This window comes from Ovis aries, chromosome 4 (assembly GCF_016772045.2).
Source record: "Ovis aries strain OAR_USU_Benz2616 breed Rambouillet chromosome 4, ARS-UI_Ramb_v3.0, whole genome shotgun sequence".
In the NCBI taxonomy this organism is placed as follows: domain Eukaryota; kingdom Metazoa; phylum Chordata; class Mammalia; order Artiodactyla; family Bovidae; genus Ovis; species Ovis aries.
In genome coordinates this window covers 115,944,589-115,965,399 of record NC_056057.1, presented here as the reverse complement: position 1 = coordinate 115,965,399, position 20,811 = coordinate 115,944,589, and the positions used below count along the sequence as shown (strand labels likewise).

General features: G+C 52.7%; 1 protein-coding gene across 5 annotated transcripts in view; it reads left to right on the top strand.

Moving 5' to 3' along the window:
• The window catches only part of PRKAG2 (protein kinase AMP-activated non-catalytic subunit gamma 2), a 308,173-nt gene that overhangs the window by 54,130 nt on the left and 233,232 nt on the right, over positions 1-20,811 (top strand). Inside the window, exon 1 of one of the 5 annotated variants that reach the window (XM_060414912.1) lies at positions 6,249-6,558. The exons of 3 other annotated variants lie outside the window; for them this stretch is intronic. The gene's annotated coding sequence lies outside the window, so the exon portion shown is untranslated. Of the gene's footprint in view, positions 1-6,248; positions 7,169-20,811 lie in introns of those variants that run through there. One more of the 5 variants, XM_060414911.1, reaches the window with a different exon arrangement.

The window sequence follows — 20,811 nt, the reverse complement described above, 5'->3', positions numbered from 1 at the left end:
GAGAGGCCACTGCGAGGCTTTGTGAACAGACTCAGTGTCTCAGCAGGCGGGGCTGACCTCGGCAGGTGCGGGGGGTCAAAGTCCAGAGCACTCGAGTCCTAGGCCTGGGCCTCTGGGCACCCAGCCACGTGGCCTTGGGCAAGTCACTGCCCAGTGGGAGCATGCGATTTGGAGCTTGCATGCTGTGTGTGTGGTAGTCTCTCCGTCATGTCTGACTCTGCAACTGCGTGAACTGGGTCCCTCCAGGCTCCTCAGTCTATGGAATTCTCCAGGCAAGAATACTGGAGTGGGTTGCCATGTCCTTCTCCAGGGGAACTTCCTGATCCAGGAATTGAACCTGGGTGTCCTGTTTTGCAGGCAGATTCTTTACCGTCTGAGCCACCAGGGAAGCCCAGAGCTCGCACATGTTATTAGTTATTTGATGGTGGTGACTCCGTGATCTGGCAGGTCACATGCTCCAGACGCAAGCACTGTAACGTGTGTGTGTGTGTGTGTGTGGTCAGTGCATTTCCTTGGAGGAGGAACTCAAGCACCCTGCTCCACGTTCATGGCTCAGGGGAGCTTGTGACAGGGAAGCATGTCCCCCTGTGGGGCTCCAGGGGTGAGTCTCTAAAGACCTTTGAGAGTCCAGGACAAGGCTGTGAAAGATGGAGAAACTGTTACCCATTGGGGTTGGGGTTGGTTTCTTTCTGGTTCCTCTCCATTAAGATCAGGGCATGAGATCCCGCTGATTCCAAATGTCTTTGCAGTTCAGGAGTTCTGGAACTGCTGGTTCTACCTGGATGGAGGTATCGAGGGAGTGGCTGAGTGGCAGAGGGCTCTGAGCCAATCTGACTGCTTAGGAAACACCTGGGGACTTTGATAACTAGTGGAGGTGGGTAGGGCCATGTGTCCCCCCACCGCCTCCATCCTGGCAGCCTCAGTGCCGGGTGATATGTTACAATGAGAGGAAATCTTGGATCCAAGTTTGCTAAACCCTTACAGATGGTTAGGAACAACCTACTGCAGCTCAGAGGCAGTCCGGCTGCCCTTCAGTAGATTCGCTCTGAGCAGAGCTCAGAGGTGTCCTTGTGGCGGGACTGGCCGACCTGACAGCAGAGTTCAAGCATCCAAGGCTCAGGATGTGGGCATCGTGGCCTCGAGGGCTGCGGTGGGTGTGGGTGGGGGTGCTGGCTGGATTCTCTGACAGCTTTTTTCTAGGCTACTGTAGCCTGTGCCGGCCTCCTGAGCCAGCACTTGCCTTGGCACCACTCATTTCGCCAGTGAGAAGGAGCCTTAACCCTCCTTGAGCTGATTAAGGCATCTTCTGCCATAGATGTCAGTAAAGATGTTCCAGGTACCAAGTGGCCCTCTTCTGCATGTTGATTCCTAGTTGGGATATTTTATTTTATTTTATTTTGAAGTAGAGTTTATTCACAGTGTTTCAGGTGTGCAACAAAGTTGTTGTTGTTCAGTCGCTAAGTCATGTACAACTCTTTGTGACCCCCATGGGCTATATAACCCACCAGGTCCCTCTGCCAGTGGGATTTCCCAGGCAAGAATACTGCAGCGGGTTGCCATTTCTTTCTCCAACAAAGTGATTCAGATATAGATAGATACATGTATTCTTTTTCAAATTCTTTCCATTATAGGTTGTTATAAGGTAACTGAGTATATTATAGTTCCCTGTGCTATACAGTAGATCCTTCTTGTTTATCTGTTGTATATATAGTAGTTTTATCTGTTCATCCCAAAGTCTCAGTTTATCCCTCCTCCTGTTCCCCCTTTGGTAACCATTAAGTTTGTGTTCTGTGTCTGTGGGTCTATTTCTGTTTTGTAAAGAAGTTTATTTGTACTATTTTTTTTAAAGATTCCACCTATAAATGATATATATTTGTCTTTCTCTGTCTGACTTACTTCACTTCGTAGAATAATCTCTAGGTGCATCCCTTGTAGTTGCAAGTAGCATTATTTCATTCTTTTCATGGCTGAGTAATTCCATTGCATATATATACTGAATCTTCTTTATCCTTTCATCTGGCGATGGACATTTAAGTTATCTCCATGTCTCGGCTATTGTAAATAGTGCTGCAGTGAACATTGGGGTGCATGTATATCTTCAAATTAGAGCTTTCATCTTTTCTAGATACATGCCTGGAAGTGGTATCGCTGGATCATATGGTAGCTCTAGTTTTTTGAGAAACCTCCTTGCTGTTCTCCATGGTGGCTTCACCAATTGACATTCCCACTAACAGTGTGGGGGGCTTCCCCGGTGGCTGTCGGGAAGACCCCCTGGAGGAGGGCATGGCAACCCACTCCAGTATTCCTGCCAGGAGAATTCCATGGACAGAGGAGCTGGGGGGCTACAGCCCATAGGGTTGCAAAGAGTCGGACACGACTGAGTGACTTAGCACAAATGCAACAGTGTGGAGGAGTTCCCTTTCCTCCACACCTTCCCCGGCATTTATCATCTGTAGACATTTTGATGATGGTCAGTCTGATTGGAGTGAGGTGGTGCCTCATAGCAGTTTTGACTTGCTTTTCTCAAATGATTAGCGATGTTGAGCATCTTTTCATGTACCTCTTGGCCATCTGTATGTCTTCTTTAGAGAAATATCTCTTTAGGTCTTCTGCCATTTTTAGATCGGCCAACTGGGAAGCCACCAAACTGCCCTAACGTATTGCATAGTGAGTAGATGCAGGAGCGCTGGCCACAGGCTGTGTGTAGAAAAGGGATTCCAAAGTCAGATGTCACGGCACTCACATCCCTGCTTGATCGCCAAGCCATCACCACGCCAGGCCAGTGGATGCCCAAGCTAATGCATTGCAACACCATGCTATGCCAGCACCGTGCTATGCCAGCGGATGGCTCAGCCAACACCATGCCTTGCCCCCTCTTCTGGCCCCCCAGCTTCCGAGTGAAATACAAGTGCGGTTAGTGCAGCCAGGAACCAGGCCCTTGGCCAAGGCTGGACCTTTTTTTCTCTTTAAGCATTTTGACTGGTGGATTGGCTCTTGGCTGTGCCGGGTCTGTGTGGCTGCACAGGCTTTCTCTGCTCGCGGTCCGCGGGGCTGCCCTTCACGCGGGGCTGCCCTTCACACGGCGCACGGGCCTCTCCTCGCGGTGGCGTCACCTGCCGTGGGGTACAAGTGCTTAGGCGCACGGCTTCAGCAGTTGTGGTCGGCCTTGGCTGCCCCGCGGCATGTGGGATCTTCCTGGAGCAGGGATCGAACCGGTGTCCTCTGCACTGGCTGAGGGCGTGACACGCAGGCTCAGAGCCAGGCAGATCTGGACTTGGGGCTGTGGGTCCCTTTGCTGTTAGGGCAGGGGCTGCCCTCCTGCAGTGGCGCCCGGTCACAGGCCTGAGTTTGCACGCAGTGTCTTGAGTTTCAGACTCACGGCCCAAGAGGGAGTGGGGCACGGCAAAGGGCTTGTGTTAGGTTACGGAACACTCAGACTCTAACCCTGGTCTGTCTCGTCGGGGCTGGGTGGGGGCATGCTGACTCGTGTGTGACGTGTGTTTCTAGTCTCCTGTGTCCCTTACACAGTGAGGCGATGCTGTGCCTGGTTTACTATTCTCCGGCCGCATCACTTACGTTGCTTGCTTCTCGGTGGTTTTCTAACAGCACCATGTGGCCCTGTCAGAGCAGCCTGGACAAGACCCCCTTCCTCTTCCTGTGCACTCACATGCCATCCGGGCCTCCTCTTTGCTGCAGACTCGCTTCGTGCAGAAACCTTTTTTTTTTTTTTGCAGTTCAGATTTCTTTGGGACGAACCCTTCAAAGGGGAATTACCGACTTTGAGAGTGCAAGGCCATTCCGCTTATTTTTAATTACACATGTCATAGACCTGTGCCACAGAAATGCCAGAAGATTCAAATGGCCAAAAGTAAACAGATCAAAATGGGCTGGGATGTGAACCTGTCAGGACTGGGGGGCAAATACAGCAGTCACTGAGTCCCGGTGTTGCCACTGGTGTGTCTGTAACCTTGGCATCTCAGCCTCCCTGAACTGCAGTGTCCTTATTCGTACAATAGGTAGTGTTTTACCCAGTTACCCCTTGTTCAGGTTGAGATAGCTAGCCCTTGAGAAATCAGTCCCAGGAGACAGGCCAGGTCATAACCTACAGATGCCGGTGAAGCCTGTGGGGGGCTGGTGGGCCTGGCCCAGCACCCTGGAGACCTTGGGTTTGTCTGGTAGGTGATACGGAACTTATGTTTTGGGGGGTTTGCTTTCTTTTGGTTTTGGTTTGTCCTTTTGGATCTGGTGAGGGTGCTGAGAGTAAAGTTTGGAAAGAAGTGTTTAGGGAGATTGATTTGCGGGCAGTGAATCGTGAGGTAGGGGATGGGAGACAGACAAGAATATTCCGGAGACCGGCAGTGGGGCTGACTACAGTCTTCCTGGGTCTTCTGGCCTTGCTAACACGGTCCCTTGGGGCTCCTCCTTCCAGAACGCTGACCTCCACCCTCCCAGGAGAGTAGGTGGAAAACCTCAGAGCCTGAAGAAGTGTGAAGGGTCAGTGGAGATTTTGGAAGCGAGAATAAACGCAGGTGGAGACATTGACCACGTCTGTTTCGGCAACTTGGCGGCCAGAGCAGGGTGGCCTGTGCTTCTCCATCTCTAAAGAATATTCCAGGTTCCTGAGACTCGGGCTGGCTGGTGATCAGAACTGCAGAGAGTCACCCGCGCCCTGTAAGTCATTCTCAGGCGCTTGCCTCCAAACGTTGCAAACCTTTGGACATTTTTGGATGGGGTAGCCCATTTCCCTGCCATCGCCAGCTATTCCAAGCAAAGCTAATTAGGCGTTCTTGCCTCAAGCTTGTTTGTATGCTTTGGAATAAAGCACACAGAAAATAAAACAAGCCCAGCTCACCCAGCGAGGCTAGTTCCAGAACCAGCTGGAGAAAATATTGTGATTGGCTGGGTCTCCAGGGGACCCCTCGTCCCGTGCCTGGGGAGGGGTGGCCGCAGGGCTGGCTCTGAAGTGACCGAAATGGCACCAGCTTTTTGCTAAACGGCGAGTTTACACTGCCCTCTGGTTCCAGAAAAAAAAAAAAATCCCTCTCACCCCAAGCCGATGCTTATTTTTGTCCAAATGCTTGCTCGCTGGCTACCCCCCAGCAGCCCTGGGAGACAGTTTTCTCAGAGGAACGGGGCCTGGGCTGCGGTCGCAGTGTCCATGTTCAGGTCTGAGATGGCCTGGATGTCCTTCGGGTGACACCAGTGTGACCGCCATCAGGCAGAAGGCTAGTATACTTGTGATTCCTGGAAGCAGGAGCTCCCACAGCATACAGGGGAAGCAAGGGGTGGGTGAGGAGGCAGGAGGAGCCTGGGGAGAATGTGGGCAGGAACCTCCCCAGTGGTTTCTGTGGGAAGGAGCAGGCGGGGCAGGTGAGCAGGCAAAGGGTTGGTGGGTTTGAATCATTTCAGCTCTGGCGGGGGCCAGAGGGGACCTCTGGGTGCAGGGGCTGCCCCCTCGCTGTCTGGTAGAGGTGGGGGGTGTGGGCTTGGCCTCTCGCAGGTTTTGACTTGATAAAGGGGAGCGGTTTGCTGACTCTAGGGATGGGTGGAGCCCTGGGAGGGCCATTCCCTCCAGGGTCAGCGGGGCCCCAGACGTCAGAGCATCAGAATGACAGGAAAGCAGGTAGACTGAGTTGATGCCCGGCAGGGACCACGTGGCCTGCAGGATGTGGCTTTGCAGCTGATCTGGTCAGGGCTGAGGCTCTGGGGTTTCCAGTGGGAATTCCACTCGCAGGGCCTTTGGGAAGGGCCTCCACTCTAGGTAGGGGAAGGAACGTTTGGTTCCGCCTGGAGGTGTTTCATCGACTAAGAGGCTCCTCAGGAACAGAGGGAGGATTCAGCATCCGTCTACTTGCCAGAGAGAAATAAAACTGGCAGTGTCCGTATCCCAAGGGCAGGGCCCCCAGGGGCCCAGGTTCCTGGAGCCAAGGTGGTTACCCCCCACCCCCCTTGAAGGGAGACGGCAACCCTGCAGGGGCTGCGCTGGGAGCCGACTCCGAGCTCAGGGCCACCGACTGCAGCCTCCATCGCAGTCTGCCCCACCTCCCTCCGACCGGCTTCCTGTCTTTTTAAAAGATCTGATCTGGCTGAGTCTTCCCTCCCGCTCCCTGGACCAGGGTAGTGAGGAGTCGCCTCTCTGCCCGCCACCCCGCCCCCCCCCATGCGGTGGTCACGACAGTTTGCTGCAGTCCCATCAATGGGGGCACCTGCCCCGCGCCGCCCGTGTCGTGAGCCGCACCGCGGGCTCCAGCCATCACGCCCGCCGCCCGCGCGGCTCCGGGCACTGGGGACACACCCAGCCCGCTCGGTCCCCATCTGTCGCAGATGTGCGTCCAGCGGAACCCTAGAAATCGCCCGCGCTGAGGGGGCTGGGGAGCCCCCTTCTCTGTCTGTCTCTCTCTCGGGGAACCTTGGGAGCCAGCGAGGCGGCAGGATTTTTTTTCCCGAGCTGGGGGCGCTGTCTCCCCCATCGCTTGTCAGCCGGCGCGTCTCCCGCCGCCGCCGCCGCCGCCGATGAGCGCCCGGGAAGGGGAGATCTCCTGGACCGCTCGGGGCTGAGTAAGCAGACCTCCGCAGGAGCCGGCTGTCTGAGTGCGTGCTGGTCATTGCGGTGCCTGGGTGTGCGGCTTTTGCTCTCTCGTGATGCTTTGTCTCGTCTGTATGCAAGACGGATGCCGATTCTCGCTTTGTTCCTGGGGAGCCTCTTATTCAATTAAACACCTCCAGGCCGAACCAAATGTTCCCTCCCCTGCCTGGAGCTGTGTGTTCCCTCCTTACATAACTTTTTCTTGGAGGTTTAGAGAATAACTCGTGAAGGTGGCGTGTGTGTGTGTGTGTGTGTGTGTGTGTGTGTGTGTGTGTTGCGGTGGGGGTGGGAGGGGGGAGGCGAATTCATCTCTTCCTCCTCTGAGTTCGGTCCCTCCTCCCCAACCCACCTGAGTGCGGGGTCTGCCCCCTCCCCTCACTCCCCTCCCACCCACCTTAAATCTCCCTGGTTGAAATCTCAGCAGGGTCTGACTTCCCTCCCTGCCCTGAATCATCATTTATTGAATCTGCCCCAAAGGGAAAAAGGGTCCGGGATGCTCGGGGACTCCTGGGCACCGCCCCGTGGTCCCTGGGAAGGCTCTTGACCACATAACTGGTGTCCTCGGTCTCCTGCCAGTGGAAGGTGAGCTGTGAAAACAGTACTTGTTGCTTTTAACTCCTGGGAAAGACTCTGAAGAAACGGAAAATAGGAGGTGAGGGGTGACCAGGAAGGGGAGGAAGAGAGGGTGGACAGTGTCCTCACCCTGGTCTGAGCTAAGACTGGCCTGTCCTCTGCATGAAGGAGAAGGGGGGAGGCTGAGAACCCGAAGCCTGGACTGTTGAGCGAGTCTGCGAGCCGCAAGTGGCGCTCTGGGCTGGAAAGGGCTGGGTCGGGAGACATAGCCGGCTGGCCGGGACCTCCGCTCGGACTGAGGTACACTGCTTCGAGCTCGCCGCTGCTGTTTTGGTTTGGGGGTTCCCCTGCCCCCACCACAAGCCCCTTCCATAAGGCAGGGGCTGCATGAGTTATGTGTGGACAGAACTTGAACTTAGGGTCAGTGATGGCTGGTGACTGGAGAGATGAGTAGGGTGGGGTGGGGGGTGAAATAGAAAGAAGCTTGAGCCCTTGCTTCTGCGTTTACAGTCAAGTGGGGAGAACAGTAGGCTTAGGAGATGACTGACGACTGGGGGGCTCTGGGGAGTCAAGCCCCAGGTCTCGGTCGATTCTCGGTGATGAGAGACAGGGCTGAGGGGTGGTCTGCACAGTTGGGAGAGTGACTCGGCAGGTGCCCACTGGGCCCAGGGTGTGGGTACAAGGGCTGCAGACAGAAGGGTTCGGCCTGGAGGCTTCTGTCTGAGGGCAGGGGAGACCCTGGAGAGGGGTGGAGAGGACACTCAGGTGCTGGTAGGTGTGACCTGGTGAGAGACTTGCAGGAGCGGAGGGAAGGGATGGCGGGTCAGTGCAGGACGCCTTTTGGGAATGGGAGAGATGTGGGCAGTGAGCTTGAACCAGCCTCCATGGGCTCCGTCCAGCCCCCCTTCAGCAGCCTGGGAGGCATCGTAACCAGGATCCTCAGGACCCACCCCCCTCCCCCCGCCCCCCGCCGCCCATTGACCTCTCCAACTGCTTCCTCAGTTCATGTCCAAACGGCCAAGGGCTCCATCAGTCTGAGGGGTGGGGGGAGTGCTCTGTTTTTGTTTTCTGTTTTTTACCCAATATTAGGCCTATGAAACAAGTTATTTAGCTCCTTTTTATAGAAGAGGAAAGGAAAGGTTAAAAGGTTAAATTCGTGCAGGGAAGATAATTGAAAGTCTAGGATGTTTAAGGTTCTTAATCTTCTCATCTGAAGTCACAAGGGTGGAACTGGGAAGAGAAACCAGGTATCCTGAGGCTCGCCTCTGTCTTTATTGAGGAGTTGGGGGAGGGGGAGAGGGAGGGGGTCTGGGAGACTGAGGCTGGGTGAGGGGGACCTCATTACAGGCTGTGGGCTCCTCTTCAAGGCTGGTCTCCAGTCTGATATTAAAAGACACTTTAGTGAGACAACCACTTGAGTCCTGCATGACAGGCACTGGCCGTTCCGAAATGAGTAAGGCATGTGGTCGTGACATCATCAGTTCATGGTGCTGGGCAGCCAGGGAGCCCTGGAATGGGGGTGCGAATTTGGGGTTCTCACTTCAGCTCAGCTGTTTTAGTTCTCTGGAGCAAACACACTTTTTAAAATCGAGATATAATGGACACACAACGTGACATTAGTTTCAGATGCACAGCACAATGATTCGGTTATTTGTCTGTGATATGAAGTGATCATCACGGTAAGTCTAGTTAACATCCATCACCATTCACAGTTGCAAGAAGTTGTTTTTCTTATGATGAGAAATGTCAAGATCCACTCTTAGCAACTTTCAAATATGCAGTGCAGTATTACTCATGTAGAGGCTCCGTTGTTAACTATTGGAATCCTTCTTGGATTTTTCCACTCCCTCATTGCTCCCCTTCTAACGACAGACCTTCTTCCTTTAATAGTCTTCCAGTCTCTCCTCCCACCAGACGCTCACCCCCTCCTGGAAAGCCCCTTAACACCGCCTCATACTGTGCCCATGGGCTAGTATACATTAATGCCTATACTTTTTGGTTTTTTGCCTTATTTTGTGTTAAGCTGTGTTCATATAGTTCTCCTATAGGTTGACTTAATTGATAACTCCCTTTGGTCAGCTGGAGATTTTATTAGAAGGATTGTCTTCATCAGTCAGTTCAGTTCAGTTGCTTAGTTGTGTCCGACTCTTTGCAACCCCACGGACTGTAGCAGGCCAGGCCTCCCTGTCTATCACCAACTCCCAGAGTTTACTCAAACTCATGCCCAGTGAGTTGGTGATGTCGTCCAACCGTCTCATCCTCTGTTGTCCCTTTCTCCTCCAGCCCTCAATCTTTCCCAGCATCAGGGTCTTTTCAAATCAGTCAGTTCTTCACGTCAGGTGGCCAAAGTATTGGAGTTTCAGCATCAGTCCCTCCAATGAACACCCAGGACTGGTCTCCTTTAGGATGGACTGGTTGTCTTCATATCACCTCTTAAACTGCTAATAGCTGTTTACATTTCGGGAAGTGTTTATTGACTATGTATTAGATGAAAGAGATGGGAATACCAGACCACCTGACCTGCCTCTTGAGAAACCTATATGAAAGTCAGGAAGCAAGAGTTAGAACTGGACATGGAACAGCAGACTGGTTTTAAATAGGAAAAGGAGTACGTCAAGGCTGTATATTGTTACCCTGCTTATTTAACTTATATGCAGAGTACATCATAAGAAACGCTAGGCTAGAAGAAGCACAAGCTGGAATCAAGATTGCCGGGAGAAATATCAGTAACCTCAGATATGTAGATGACACCACCCTTATGGCAGAAAGTGAAGAGGAACTAAAAAGCCTCTTGATGAAAGTGAAAGAGGAGAGTGAAAAACTTGGCTTAAAGCTCAACATTCAGAAAACTAAGATCATGGCATCTGGTCCCAACACTTCATGGGAAATAGATGGGGAAACAGTGTCGGATTTTATTTTTTTGGGCTCCAAAATCACTGCAGATGGTGATTGTAGCCAGGAAATTAAAAGATGCTTGGAAGGAAAGTTATGAGCAACCTAAACAGCATATTAAAAAGCAGAGACATTACTTTGCCAACAAAGGTCCATCTAGTCAAGGCTATGGTTTTTCCAGTGGTCATGTATGGATGTGAGAGTTGGAATGTGAAGAAAGCTGAGCACCGAAGAATTGATGCTTTTGAACTGTGTTGCTGGAGAAGACCCTTGAGAGTCCCTTGGACTGCAAGGAGATCCAACCAGTCCATCCTAAAGGAGACCAGTCCTGGGTGTTCATTGGAAGGACTGATGCTGAGGCTGAAACTCCAATATTTTGGCCACCTCATGAGAAGAGTTGACTCACTGGAAAAGACCCTGATGCTGGGAGGGGTTGGGGGCAGGAGGAGAAAGGGACGACAGAGGATGAGATGGCTGGATGACATCACCGACTCAATGCACATGAGTTTGGGTGAACTCTGGGAGTTGGTGATGGACAGGGAGGCCTGGCGTGCTGCAGTCCATGGGGTCGCAAAGAGTCGGACACGACTCAGCAACTGAACTGAACTGAACTGATTAGGTGCCAGGAACCGTGTTTGACATTTTCTTGGATATATGTGATATTAAATCTCATGACAATTTTGGCCTCATTTTACCCATGAGGAAACTGGAGCTCTGTGAACTTGAATCATTTACTGAGGTTGAGTGGCTAGTACGTGGCAAAGCAGGGTCAAACTCAGGCTCTCGGACTCCACAGTTGCCGCCTCCTCCTTCCGGTGCTATGTGGGCCCTGTCTCCCACTATGGGGTCCTATCTTGGCTCCCATCATGGGCATGACTTAGCAAGAAACTGAGGCAGGACCTACAGGCCAAGGACTTGCTGGAGGAGCCAGCTGCCCCTCCTCCTTCAGCCCTGTGTCTGCCTGGACCAGACTTCTTTCCCATGAGCAACTTAAGGCCCCGCAGCCCTCCAGGAGAGGATACTGGAATGAGTTGCCATTTCCTTTTCGAGGGGATCTTCCCCGCCCAGGGATTGAACCCACATCTCTTAGGTCTCCTGCACTGGCAGGTGGGTTCTTTACCACCCGCACCGTCTGGGAAGCCCAGGCAGGTAATAATGCTCAATAAGCAGCAGGCCCCTCCCTCTAGGTGGGAGTCAGTTGTGGGTGTCCCGGCTGAGCCTGGCAGAACCTCTCCACGAGAGACCTAGAAATGACCTGGTTTTCTGAGTTCTCTGGGTCTGTTCAGTCTGGTTTTTCAACAGGAAATTGAGGCTGGAGGGCTCTGGGTTCTGTTGTGTTCACGCAGTTCCCCTGCGACTCCCGTCCGGCCCCTTCTCCGTCTGTCGTTGGTGACAGGGACGCCCAGGCCCCCCTGCTCCCCTCCTGTCCCACGCGGACAGTTGACGCCCTCGGGTGGGTCACCTGGGTGTCCTCTGAGGGTCACAGTGGCCTGGTTCTCCCTGAATCTTAATTCTTTCCTTGGGTTCCTTTGGCATCTTTCCTCCTAAGATACAGCCCAGTGGGAGGTGGGGAGAAGGCAGGAGAAAAGCAAACCCTGACCTGGCTTTCTGTTCAGATTTTACTCCGCGGGCGAGGTGTGTGCTGGCATTTCACTCTCTCGTGTCTGCTTCTCAGGGTGTCTGCCATCTGCCTGTGATCATGGCTCCAGCTCCTTAGAGCCTTGCTGGGCGGGTCCCAGAAATAAGAGAACAGAGACCCGGGCAGGAGTCCGCAGGCAGCACCTGGAAGGTTAGTGGTCCAGGCCACCCAGGGCCAGGGAACTGGGGGTCAGCGCTGGCCCCCAGCTGGCTCTTCCTTCTCTTCTGGGCCCAGGGCTCCCAGAACAGGGTCTTACCGGCTTGAGAACCAGACACGGAATCAGGGCAACTCAGCAGACTCGTACCCCACACAGCCTACATCCTTCTGGACAGACAGCTGTGTTGACTCAGTCATGTTCAGAGTCACGTTTTCACGACTGGAAGGAAACTTGGGGCTGACGCTTATGGGCATTTGGGGTGTTCTGAGACACCCACTGTGGAAGGAGGAACAGGGTGGGCCGTGCTCGGGAAAGGGTCATAAAGAAACAGACGGAATGTTCTCCTGACTTAGGGTGTGGCGTGCGTGTGTGCGTGCGTGCTAAGTCACTTCAGTCATCTGATTCTTTGCGACCCCCATGGGGTTCTCCAGGCAAGAATACTGGAGTGGGTTGCATGTCCTCCTCCAGGAGATCTTCCCAACCCAGGGATTGAACCTGCGTCTTCCGCAACTCCTGCCTTACAGGCTGGTTCTTTACCTCTAAGCCACCAGGGAAGCCTGGGGATGGTGCACGACCCTCTAAATAACTGGGACCAACAAACGGACTTTTCCACGAACCATATTGGGTGTGAGACCCCCTCAGGAGGGGAAAAGGAGGGCAGAACATGAGGGGCAATGCAGCAAGGCCAAAGGCTCCCTTCCACACAGAAGCGGGTCTGGCTCTGGGACGGGTTGCTCTGGCTTGGGCTGTTTGAAGTGGAGGCTCCTTTGCTTTACAGAAACCGTGGGCTTCCGTCAGGTAAATCCTGCCCACCTGTTCTTCTCAAAGATGGGAGACGTGGGAAGACATTTCTAGAAATACTTTCACCAGTAAGGATTAGAAGGGTGATTCCTCCTTATCCAAAAATCAGCGATGATTCTTTAACTGCTATTGACTTAGTACCAAGCCCTTTCCTGGCTCAGTGGTAAAGAGTCCGCCTGCCAGTGCAGGAGCTGCAGGTTCGATCCCTGGTTGGGGAGGGTCCCTTGGAGAAGGAAATGGCAATCCACTCCAGTATTCTTGCCTGGAGAATCCCATGGACAGAGGAGCCTGGTGGGCTACAGTCCATGGGGTCGCAAAGAATCGGACACGGCTTAGTGGCTAAACCACAACACCAACAACATCAAACCCTTTCCTACCCAGCTTTGGCAGGAAACATGCGGTTCTCCAAGGTGAGTTTCTAAATAATGGAAACTCCTTCCCAAATAGAGCACTTGACCAGCCAGGTGAGCCCTCCTGTGTCAGAGTCAGGGCTGAGCTGGGGAAGGGGGGTCTGGAGGTGCCCTTGGAGGGGTGTCTTCATTTTACCAGCAAGCAGGACAGATGTGCTTTGATGGCTGGGAAGATGAACATGGGAGGGAAACTTCCAGACCCTGATGCTGGGGAGAGACCTCCAATGGAGGTGAGGGGCAGGCAGTAGGGAAGGGTGAGGGATAGGAGGCAGACAGGGCTGGGCTGACGGCCGGGAGTGCCAGGGGCTTCCTGATACTGCACAGACTTGAGGCTGGGTACAGGCAGGAAGGAGCCGGACAGGGCTGGGGGTTCAGGCGTTTTGAGTGAGCTTTCTGCTCGGATTCCCTGAGCCCCTTGGCCCCTAGTGGGGCTTGGCCCTTCCCGCAGGCCCTGGCCAGGCGTCTCCCCAGCACGCTGCTTGGAGCTCGCTGCAGACATCTGTCACCACCCACTCGCTCTGAGTCATCCACACTTATCTGCTTAAAGCGCAGAGCCTTGAAATGCGCTTTCCATGGGGGCCTTCCAGCACAGATCCAGGGAAGGAGAGTCCTAGGGAAGGGGGGAGGGATGTGGGTTAGGGGTCCCGAGAGCCCGTCACTGCTTTCCTTCCGTGGGATGGTGTCCGGTCGCCTCTCCCGGTCCCTCGTGGTCTCTCTAGTGGCCCTCCGTGAAGGACCAGCTCCCCTTCCAGGCTGGCTGCCCGCACAGGGGCCGCTGGGCATGCCTGGGGTGCTGTCAACTCCACTCCCACCCCGGGAGAGGCTCTGAGGGAGGCTTCAAGGGGCTGGGAGAGGAAGGGGGTGACAGCTGCTGCTTGGTCTGTTTCTCCTCCTCCCCTCTTCCCATCTTCACTTCCAGACCCCCAGATTTCAGCCAGAGCCCCGAGTGTTTCTCTGAGCGTGCCCCGCCTCCTGCATGGGGTCTCTTGGGGGCTGGCCCCGCCTGCTGAATGGAGGTTCCCCGCAGTGTCGTCTGTGCCCTGAGGCCCAGCTTTGCAGAAGAGGAATCTGGGTGCGTGAATTGGAATCAGCCTTTCTCCCTCCTGCTCATTTATCTAAAAAAATAAATAAATAAAAGAAGAAGATTCTAGATATTGCCCAAAGTCCAGCCTGGCAGCAAGCCTAGCAGTTCCCTGCCCCTTCCCCCAACTCCCACCCCCATCAGCCTTCTCTTATTTCACTCAGGGAGAAAGATAAGGAAATCACTGTGGAAGGGCCAGAGCACAAACAGACAAACAAAAGCAAAAGGCCACAGTATTTTTCACTGATCCTAAATGCCTGCGGACTCTGGTTAATCCAGGGTCCCGTCTGAGCTTCTGGCCATGCCTCCGCTGGATCCCAGCTGTCAAAGACTGGCGGCTGGCAACGCGCCTTGAGCAGTGACACCAACCTGACATGGCCCAGGCGCTGACCCCAGAGGTCCTTCTGGGTCTCCGTGACCGCCACTCTGACAAAATCTGGAATCCAACGAGTGGAGATGTCAGGTGGAGATAAGCTGGCTGTGGGCTTCGCTCTTCACCACGTTTAAATAGCTGTATGTTCTTGGTGCCCGGTGATCCCTACACTTCCTACTTGGCAGGCGGGGAAGGTGTCGTTTAAGGAGGAGGGGGAGTGGGGAGTCATGGCCTCAGTCCCAGAGAGCCGCTGAGCACCCCTCCCCCACTCCTAGGGCTCCCCAGCTAGCCTCACTCAAGCACTTTTCCTGTCTGTCTGTCTCCATCCCATTCAGACTTCTCCCTCTTATCTCCTAGGCCTTCAGGGTTTTCTGCTGAGATTTGCTGTTGTTGTTGTTGAGTTGCTGAGTTGTGTCTGGTCCGTGAACTGCAGCACGCCGGGCTCCTCTATCCTCCACTGCCTCTCGGAGCTCGCTCAGACTCATGTGCATTGAGTCGATGATGCCATCCAGCCATCTCATCCTCTGTCGTCCCCTTCCTCTCTTCCTCTCAGTCTTTCCCAGCATCAGGGTCTTTCCCAGTGAATCGGGTCTTCCCATCAGATGGCCAAAGTGTTGGCGCTTCATTGTCAGTCCTTCCAATGAATATTCAGGGTTGATTTCCTTTAGGATGGACTGGTTTGATCTCCTTGCAGTTCAAGGAATTCTCAAAAGTCTTCTCCAACACCACAATTCGAATGCATCAATTCTTTATGCTCAGCCTTCTTTAGGGTCCAGCTCTCACATCCATAGGTGACTCCTGAAAAACCTAGAGATTAGCTAATCTGAGATTATTAGCTAATCCAATAACCTACCAACACAGAGAAGGGAGTAGTTAAGTGAGTTATCTCTCCTGGTTATTTAAATGCAACCTGGACCCAGATAGGGCTTCCCTGGTGGCTCAGACAGTAAAGCGTCTGTCTACAATGTGGGAGACCCGGGTTCAATCCCTGGGTTTGGAAGATCCTCTGGACAAGGAAATAGCAATCCACTCCAGTACTAGTGCCTGGAAAATCCCATGGATAGAGGAGCCTGGTAGGCTACAGTCCATGGGGTCGCAAAGAGTCGGACACGACTGAGCGATTTCACTTTCACTTTCATTGGACCCAGATAAGGGTCAGTTTTCTCTAATTTCACTGTTTGAGATCCGCAGTTAGGATCCAGCTGAGGCATAGCCAGCAGCTCAGGCAGGACCCTGGATTAAGCAGAGTCCCCAGGCATTTAGAATTAGTGAAAAATACTCTGGGTTTTTGTTTGTTTGTTTTCTGGCACTTTCGCAATGATCTCCTTATCTTTCTCTCTGAGTGAAATTAGGGAAAACTGATCTTTGAAGCACCTGTTTAGGTTTGGGACGTCTCATGCTTGGGGATTTACCCTTGGGAGAAATGGGCTCTTGGTGTCCAAGGGCTCTTTCCCCCTGGCTTTGTTTGTAGCTGCTGTGTGTTTGAGCTGGGTTCTGGAAGGTGGAACGCTGGCCTTTCAGGTCCTAGGTAAGGGAAGAAGGGACAGCCGCACCCTCTCTGATTTGTGTAACCAGGTCTGATTTGTGTAACCAGGTGCTTTGGCATCAGGGGGGCCATTGCAATCGGAGACTTTCTGCTGGAAATAATGTAACTGGTCTGTGACACAGAGCACAGTGCTTCCTGGAAACTCTGCTGCCACCGCTTGGAAACGCATATTCCGTATTCCAGGCTTGGCAACGTGGACACCTTACCTAGGATCTGTTGATTGCTTGTCTTGCTTTTTCTCCCCTGTGGTATAGGCATGGCTGGTGGTTGACCGGTCACTTTTTGACCGGCTTTCATGATCTGTGGTTTACATACAGTGAAATTCGCCAACTTTAAGTATACAACCAGGTTGGGGGGAGGGGGAGGTCAGTATGCAGTCACGTGACTACCGGCACAATTGTGCTACAGGACATTTCCATCAACCCTCAAAGGTCCTTCGGGTCCCTCTGTAACCTGCCCCCTCCCACCCCCACCTTGAGACTGAGGGTGGTTCTGTGTCTTCCCCACGAATGCCTTACCTGTGTTTCAGAGCCACCCCCGACACACAGGGGCTACTTAATGGATCTAAATGGATAAACACATCAGTGGCTCTAACATATATTTAATACCCTCCCCTGAGACTCCTTCTGGTTCCTCCGCTTCACCCTCAGTTCTGAAAGACGGTCTAACAGGCTTTTGTTAATAAATAATTTCTGCATTTAGTCATTCCTGATCTCAGCCTTCTGATCAGCATTAGATAATCAGTGCTCCCAGAGCTGCTGAAATTCCAGCTAAAGGCAGAGACACGCTGTTCTCGCGGCTTGTGCCGTCAGGGGCAAGTGTGCGACTCCCTTCCCACTCTCCAGAAGACTGGATAGAGAAGCATGCGTGGCCACTTTTTGTCAGCTCCCATCCTAGACCGGAAGTCACCGACCTACCTCACCCCCCACCTTCCTGGGTCTGGGGATTTTTTGGTCGTAAAGAGGAAGCTAGCACTTGAGCAATTTAGAGGCATACCCAGAGAGCATCCCCAAAGACTGCTTCAGTTTACAGGGACTTTCAGTTTCCCTAATTCGTCGCCAAGGGGCCAGAGCCCCTTCATCGTGCCTTGCTGAATTCTCCTTTGTCCTGTAAGTTCAGGATGGATCTTGCTGTTGTAAGGGTGCCATCGAATCTGTCCTTTTCCCATAACCGAAGCTGTGAGAAAGATGATTCCATGGTCTACCCAGTGGGTTCAATGTTAAAAACATTTTGCCCCTATTACCTATTATATTACCTATTCAGTTCAGTTCAGTCGCTCAGTCGTGTCTGACTCTTTGTGACCCCATGAATCGCAGCACGCCAGGCCTCCCTGTCCATCACCAACTCCCGGAGTCAACTCAGACTCGCCTTCATCGAGTCAGTGATGCCATCCAGCCATCTCATCCTCTGTTGTCCCCTTCTCCTCCTGCCCCCAATCCCTCTCAGCATCAGAGTCTTTTCCAATGAGTCAACTCTTCGCATGAGGTGGCCAAAGTACTGGAGTTTAAGCTTTAACATCATTCCTTCCAAAGAAATTCCAGAGCTGATCTCCTTCAGAATGGACTGGTTGGATCTCTTTGCAGTCCAAGGGACTCTCAAGAGTCTTCTCCAACATCACAGTTCAAAAGCATCAGTTCTTCAGCCCTCAGCCTTCATCACAGTCCAACTCTCTTATATGGGTAACATTACCTATTATATGGGTAAATATAATAGCATTTACCCATAAAATCAGTCATTCATTTTAGAGTAATAGCTAACAGTTTCCAAGCGATTGTCATGCATCATTATAATCTTTTTATTGTTTTGTTGTTTAGTAGCTCAGTCATGTTGATTCTTTTGTGACTCCATGGACTGCACCCCACCAGGCTCCTCTGTCCATAGGATTTTCCAGGCAAGGATACTGGAGTGGGTTGCCATCTCTCCTCCTGGGGATCTTCCCAACCCAAGAACCAACCCCATGTCTCCTGCACTGGAGGTGGATTCTTTACCACTGCACCACCTGGGAAGCCCCGTAATCAATTCTTTTCTATGTTAATCCAAATGTATTGTGTTTACCTATTTATGAGTTTGAGTAGGCTCCGGGAGTTGGTGATGGACAGGGAAGCCTGGCATGCTGCAGTCCATGGGGTCACAAAGAGTTAGACATGACCGAGCAACTGAACTGAACTGATTTATATGCTAACTCATAATCTCACAGGAACCCCTATGACTCCCATTTTAGGGATTAGAAAACTGAGAAATTAGCTGTCGCAAGATTACATAGTTTTCCGGTTATCTGTTGCTATTTCATAAACCGCCCTGATTCTTAAGGCTGTGGTCTGGGATCGCCCGGGTCCTGGGGCCACCTCATCAGCCCAGCAGTTCTCCTTTGGGGTTCCTCAAACATTTTCAATCCAGCGGCCCCTGGGGCAGAGTTCTCAAGGTTTCTTCACTGCCCCATCTGATGCCTGGGCCGGTTTCACGTCCCTTTCTCCACGTTGCCTCTCCACATGGCTAGTTCGAACTTCCCCAGAGCACAGTGGTCTCGGCGCAGTGGGGCTTATAACACAGCAGCTGGCTTCCCTCAGAGAAGAGTCCAGGGGATCCAGGGATAAACTTCTTATCACCTAACTCAGAAGCCTAACCGACCCAAGTTGTTCTTCTGTGCTTCCATGTTGCACCAGAAATTGTGTGTACTTAGTCACTCAGTCGTGTCTGACTCTTGGACCCCATAGACTGTGAGCTGCCAGGCTCCTCTGTCCATAGGATTCTGTAGGCAAGAATACTGGAGTGGGTAACCTATCCCTTCTCCAGCGGATCTTCCCAACCCAAGAATCAAACCGGGGTCTCCTGCATTTCGGGCAGATTCTTTACCAACTGAGCTATCAGGGAAGCCCCAACTAGATGCAAATAGAATGGGTGCGAATGTAGGTTGCTCAGACGCAGCTTTTCACTGATCCAGCAAAAGGTCAGTGACCTGATAGCCTTGGCTGTTGGTGATGAGGCTGTGGGGCAAACAGATGCTGTCCTACATCCCAGTTAGGAGAGCGGAATGGTCCAGCCCTAAGGAGGCCTGTGATGGTTTCTGTCAGGAGTCAGTGGTGCAGCACCCTTTGAGCAGCGGTTATGTGAACCGAGAACCGTGAAGAACGTACAGTTTTCCTGGCAGCAGCCTGTGATGTCGACAGGGCCTGGTGAAACTGGAGCGTCCCATGCAGACAGACACACCACAGATAGCAGAAAGCCCTGCCTGCTGACGTTGAAAGATCCCTGGACAGATACAGGGATGGACAGGGTGTGGAGCAGAATATATAATATGCCAGGGAGCCCCTTGTATTAGAAAGGGGGACCAGGGAGCCTCTTGTTTTAGAAAGGGGACTAGGTCTTTGCACCTGCATGAAGAAACCCCGACTGGGTGTGCAGCTGAAAGTGGTCCCTGTGAAGGCACGCAATGGATGGGGACAAGGGTGGAAGAGCCCAGCTTTTCAAGCCTGTATCACTTTGTTCTGACTCTTCAATCACTGTAATGAGTTTTTAAAATCTATACACAAAGAATCAGTTAGATGACATTGCTGTTGCCCTCAGAGTGCTCACAACCTTGACAGAGAGAAAGTTTGTACCAACAGATGGACAGTCGGTTTTTTTCTTTTTTTTTTTACACTTTTTACCTTGGAGTATAATTGTGTAATTTCAGGTGTACAACCAAGTGATTCAGTTGTCCAGATACACGTGTCTTTTCTTTTTCAAGTTTCTTTTCCCAGTTAGGTTGTTATGTGACATTGAGCCGAGTTCCCTGGGCAGTCCTTGCTGATTATCCATTTTAAGTATAGCAGTGTGTGCATGTCGGTTGAGTGGATTGATTTTATAACCTTTTCTTTTTTTAAAATAATTTTGTTTGTTTGCTTACGGCTGTGCTGGGTCTTCCTTGCTGCCGTGGGCATCCTCTAGTTGTGGTCGGCAGGGACTCTATCTGCTGCAGTCCTCTTGGTGCAGAGCACGGGCTCTGTGGCGTGTGGACTTCAGTAGCTGCAATTCCCGGGCTCTAGAGCGTAGACTCAGTAGCTGGGGCTCACGGGCTTAGCTGCTCTGTGGCATGTAGGATTTTCCTGACCAGGGATCAAACCTGTGTCTCTTGCAGTGACAGGCAGTTTCTCTACCCCTGAGCCACCAGGGAAGCCTGAGTGGGTGGATTTTAAATGCAGTGGGCTGAGAGGTCATTTCCAGCGGACTGGACGCCAAGGCCTTGTGAATCTATCAGACCGGCGTTCGTTCTAAAGGAGGAAGAGGCGATGACTGGGTAGAGAAGGCCGGATCAGCCCCAGCTGGACAGCCTGATGCGCCTCTCAAACCCCGGGGTGGAGGAGGCAGGCCAGCCTGCTGGGCCTGACGGTGGCTCCCTGAACTCCAGTGTGAGAACCGCTGGCTTACAGTTGTATTCCTATCGAAGTATTTGCAATTGCAAATTGTCACCCACCTCCTGTCATTCCTACAGGAGCAGCAGGGAGCCTGCAGTCTAGCTGAGGGTCTGCCCGGGGCTCTGCCAAGAGGCCCGTGGTCATCAGTCCCCGTCGGGACGGGAGCTGGAGCGGTCACTTCACCCCGCGTCCATGGCTCTGAGTCCTTCCTGAATGCCGGGGGCCAGGTGTGTGGCACACGCCCAGACTCGGGCCCCTGAGGCCGAGGGGATCTTGGGCAGCGAAGATAAATGAGGCGAGAGAAACCTGGAGAAGGAACTGCTAGCTGAGGTCAGGAAGCAGGAGGGCGGGAGGAAGGT